Source organism: Eriocheir sinensis, chromosome 18 (assembly GCF_024679095.1).
Source record: "Eriocheir sinensis breed Jianghai 21 chromosome 18, ASM2467909v1, whole genome shotgun sequence".
Classification (NCBI taxonomy): Eukaryota; Metazoa; Arthropoda; class Malacostraca; order Decapoda; family Varunidae; genus Eriocheir; species Eriocheir sinensis.
The window spans coordinates 14,723,651-14,728,868 of record NC_066526.1 but is presented as its reverse complement, the minus strand read 5'-3'; the positions used below and the strand labels follow the sequence as shown (position 1 = coordinate 14,728,868).

The 5,218-nt window shown below is 43.3% G+C and overlaps 1 non-coding gene across 1 annotated transcript; it reads right to left on the bottom strand.

The window, feature by feature from the left end:
- Positions 1-2,634: 2,634 nt before the first annotated feature.
- Positions 2,635-2,707, bottom strand: Trnam-cau (transfer RNA methionine (anticodon CAU)). Its single transcript has one exon. It is a non-coding gene; the product is annotated as a tRNA-Met (tRNA).
- Between the last annotated feature and the right edge of the window lie 2,511 nt (positions 2,708-5,218).

Sequence of the window (5,218 nt, the reverse complement as noted above, 5' to 3'; positions counted from 1 at the left end):
TCTAGGAGCCATACTTTTCCCTTCTTGCATCTCCCTTCATTCCCTTCCTTGTCGCTTTCCATACATCAAAATCCTCCCATACTTCCATTTTTTTTCATAAATTTAACAAGACAAAAATACGAGTTCCTGTTTCTTTCCGAGTCTTATTTTTTTCCCCGATTCTAGGAGCCATACTTTTCCCTTCTTGCATCTCGTTTCACCCCCTTCCTTGTCGCCCCCCTTACAGATGCCTCGCCCCCCTTCCTCGCGCAGCCTTCCCGTCACCATTCCCGACATCCATTTCTTCCCTCCCTCCCGCATCACCAGATATTACACTCGCGGACTTTACTGCGGGAGACGTTCCGAAACTTTGTGCCCCGATTCGTTTGTCCCGGACCCAAGACGAACCATCCTCTGCCTCGTCTCCTTCGCGGGACCGTTTCAGTCTTATAGAAAAACTTGGGCGGCGTCTCCCAAAGCGAAATTGTGCGAATTCTTTTTATTAGCCAGCGATAAAAATATAATACAGAGGAATGATACGTGAGTGCGACCCCAGGTGGATGTGGGACGAACTGAGGGGAGGAGGAAGGCGAAAGGAACGGAGGAGGCGGTGGAGGGAACAAAAAGTGAGGTAGGATATATGAAGAAAACGGAGGAGGTGGCAAAAGAATAGGAAGATGGAGGAGACGAAGAAGGGAGGAGGAAGAGGGAAAAAACAGAAAAGTAATATATAAAAAAACGAAGGAAAGGTAAGGAAACGAATAGGAAAATGGAAATAACGGAGGAACACAAAATAAGACAGGATACATGAAAAAAACGAAGGAGAGAGAAGGAAGCAAATAGAAAGATGAGAGAGAGGGAAAGATGAGGAGGAGGGAGAGGGAGCAAAGTAAAAGGTAGTAGATATGAGTAGAAACGAAGGAAAGCCAATGAAAGATGAGTAAACGAGTAAAATGAGAGGGGACAAAATAAATAAAACAAAATGGAAGCGACAGAGACGAACAAGAGGTAACAAGAAGCAAGGTAGGAGATATAAATAAACAAAGGAAAGTGAGGGAAGTGAATGAAAGGTGGAATAGGCGAAGAAAACAAGATAATACAAATGAGAAAAAAATGAGGAAGAGACGGAGAGAGCATTGAGCAGAGTAAAGAAATAACGCTTGATGAAAGGGAGAGAAAGAAAACCAAAGGAAGGGAGATGGAAAAAAAAGCCGGTGGAGTCTGAAGAACGACCAGAGGGACAAAAAAAAGAGAAACATGTGGGAAGAGAGAGAGAGGAGGCAACAAACTCATTCATCCATAACATAAAAAAACAATAATAAAATGTGAGTATAATTAACCTATCGCCTTTTAGCTGATGAGAACAGCAATGAAGAAGTACTACAGCAAATTAAAAAACATAGGATAAAAAGCTTCCCGATATCTATAGATAGTCATAACATCAAAACAAGTGAAACAAACTGAGCAGGTCAATGGAACGCAGGATTTTATTTACTCCTCAATCCTGTTACATGAATACAATTGATTAGAGCTTGAAGGGGGCGAGGGGGGGGTACACCCACGTTCGTTCTTGCCTTCCTCTGACCCATGGTGTGTGTGTGTGTGTGTGTGTGTGTAACTGTCGATCAAAGGTGAAATATTGATAACAATCAGAAGGAGAGAGAGAGAGAGAGAGAGAGAGAGAGAGTACATTGTTTCGTTCACCTGTAAATACCTCATAAACTCACCTGTTGAGAGCCACGACAGCCATGACAGGTAAAAAAAAAAGCACAAAAAAGCTAGGCCTACTCTCCCTCCTTGTTAGCGTCTCCCCTCCACGCCGCTGCCAAGAGGGGAGGGAAAGTCACGCTCCATTATATTTGTCACACACCACTTACATTTTTTTTATACATACACATAAATAATAGTCATGTACAATTTTTCATCTCCAATTTTTTATGCCTCAGTATTTTTCAAGAGTGTCGTTTTATCACTATGGGTAGGGATGTGTTTACCTAAGGAGGGGGGGGGGCGGGGGGAGTCCTTATTTGTCGGTTGTTACAGTATCCATCAAAAAACTGTTTAAATTGGTGAGTGTAAACCTCTGGAATATCTCATAACCTATTAGCAACTCCCATAATTCCCTAAAGTAACGAGAAAGGAGTGTTAAACCACGCCCTAAAGAAACAGGAGCTCACACAACACAAACAGACACAACTCAACACAAACAAGGCGCCAACAGAGCACAAACACAACACACCATAACACTGATCAAAACAATAATTGGGGCTAAAAGGAACTACACAACATTTCCTTTACCAAGAACCCATTAACATTTGCATTATATCGGCACAGGAAAGCACCACTCACGCCTAAAGTAACGAGAAAATTATGTTGAACCACGCCCTAAAAAAAAACAGGAGCTCACACAACACAAACAAACACAACACAAACGAGGCGCCAACACAACACAAACCAGACGCCAACACAGCACAAACACAACACACCATAACACTGATCAAAAACAATAATTAAGGCAAAAAAAAACTACACGACATTTCCTTTATCAAGAACCCATTAACACCTGCATTGTATCCGCACAGAAAGCACCATTCACGCTGTTATGCCACCCGACCCACTCTAATTGCTGTCGAAATAAAGGATAAAAAACAATTCTGCCCCGAGTGAGGATCGAACTCACGACCTTGAGATTATGAGACTCACGCGCTGCCTACTGCGCCATCGAGGCTCTGGTAGGTTGTGGAAGTGGCGCCAAGACTAATTAGATATAAAAAGACTGCGCTCCACATCTTGCTGGCTTCTTATAACTTAAAAACAAAGTAGCAACATCAAATAGCAACTGAGTATATGTAAAGAAAATACAGCAACAGTTTCAAATAGGAATAAAATAGCATCAAATAGCAACTGTGAAAATATAAAGATTAAACATCTCCACAGCTTCAAATAATAAATAAAACATCACCAAATACCAACAGTGAAGAAAAACAGAACACGTAACATCGCGGTTTCATAATCTCCACAACACACAGCAACAATACAAACAACAGTACAACGCAAAACAAAGTGGCAACATCACATGGCAACAAAAAATATACTTAAGACAGCAAAAAGCTTTCTCATCTTGCCCGTTGAGAGAGAGAGAGAGAGAGAGAGAGACGAGACGAGACGAGTGGCAAAACATTAATTAAGAGGCGTCTGGTCCTCTCCCTGGTGTCACTCGCACGCTCAAACTGAAACATTGTACTGTCCGCGTGAGGCCGGCAGTGGCTGGCTGAAGGAAGCAGCGCCTGGCCTGGCCCTTTACTGACGCACACTTGCCTTTTATAATTATTAGAGTTTTTCATTTGACGGTGGAGACTGGCTAGGTGCTAATTAATTATACCAGACAGCCAAAAACGTCTCTCCCACACAGACATAAGCAGATGCCCTAAATAGGCTAATCCTAATTCTTGACTTATATAATTATTGTTTTAAATTTCACAATGGAATTTGGTTAAGAGCTAAAAATATACAATACTGCTTCTGATGTCTCTCCCACAAGGAAGACATAAGGAAATGCCCCAAAGGATACTAAGAATAATCCTAATTCTTGCCTTTTAAAATACCTTCTTTTTTGGTGTGGAGACTTGCTAAGGGCTCGGAATATATACCAAACAACCTATAAGACGTCTCTTCCACAAAGACATAAGAAGATGCCGAGTCTACGAGGTACCCAAGACTCCAAACTTGCAGACACCAACACAGTCTGTACACTCTCCGACGTTCCTTATCCCAGCATCTCATCCCGGACTCCGATGCACCTCAATGCCTCACAAATCACTCCAAGCCTCACGCCCTCCCTCAGCCTCTCTCCCTCAGACACCCAGCGCCCAGCACGGCCCTTGCGGTACTCCATTGTGGGCACTCCTTCATTACCCAACACCTGCTGCGTACTAAGTTGGGTTCCGTATTCAAATGAGCCTCCGGAGTCTGGGTAAACGATAACAAGGGAGTTTCATTAATCACGTTTATCCCCTCCCTTCACTTTCCTCCTCCCTCGCTTTCTCCATTCCCGCCAGCAAAGTCCAAGTCACCGTTTATTTTTCCTTTACAATCGAACTTTTTTTCTATCTGTAATCCAATATCCTCGTTACTTGTGTTATTTGTTTTTATTATCATTTCTTCCGCGTCTATTTTTTCCCCGGGGTTTATGTTCTTTTTATCTTGGTTTTTGTCCTCGGTTCGCTTTCTCTTCTTCTATCTCTCGGGTTTTACGTTCTTCTTATTCGCCTTATCTTTTTCTATTCGATTACGTTTCCCATTTTCATCTGCGTTCTCGTTCCATTCGTTCTCTCGGTTTCTTTTTCTGTGTTCCTTTTCGTGGGGGTCAATTTTCGTTTTTATTCCCAGTCATTTTCCTCCCGAAGTTTTCCCCTCTTATCTCAGCTCCCTCCTTCTCTCCTCCTCTCTCTCGCTGGCTTTCTTCTTCCTCCCTCTCGCCCTGCAGAGTGTGGGTTGCAAAAACATGCGTGTGAGCTGTCAACGGCAACTTTCTGAGCCATATATCATGAATGTCATCAGTGTGTGTGTGTGTGTGAGTGTGAGTGTGTGTGTGTGTGTGTGTGAAAAATGGCACCTATTAACATTCAATCTCTGCCCGTTTTGATTTATCTCCCTCACAAACGAGTATTATGAGCACATGTTCCCTGCCATCACAACCCCCACGTGATCCTTTACACTAAGCACACCTGCGATACCCCGACTACACCACCAATCAACCATACACAGGTACACCTACACACCTACACTAATTCCAGGTGTTTTGGGTGTATTGATTAAGACATTGCATCCCTCTCTTCACTTTCCCAGGGCCTCTACCTTTCCCCCCTTCCGCAGGTTACCCCCAGCGGCCTCAGGTGAGTTGCAGGTAATCCATCACAGGTGTAGAACTGTATGGTCATGAGGCTAATGGATCCGGCGATAATTAAAACTGATTTATCGCCCAAGAACGTGACCAGAGAACACACGGGAAGAGGGACGGACCTCACACACACACACACACACACACACACACACACACACACACACACACACACACACACACACACCATCCCCTCCCTACACACACATATACATCAACTCCCCCCAACACACACACACATACAACCCCCCACCCTCAAACATACAAGAGAATACAATCCCACCTAATTCGAAAAAATAATCGTACTAAAAAATGATGACAAGAAAGAGAAACTAGTAC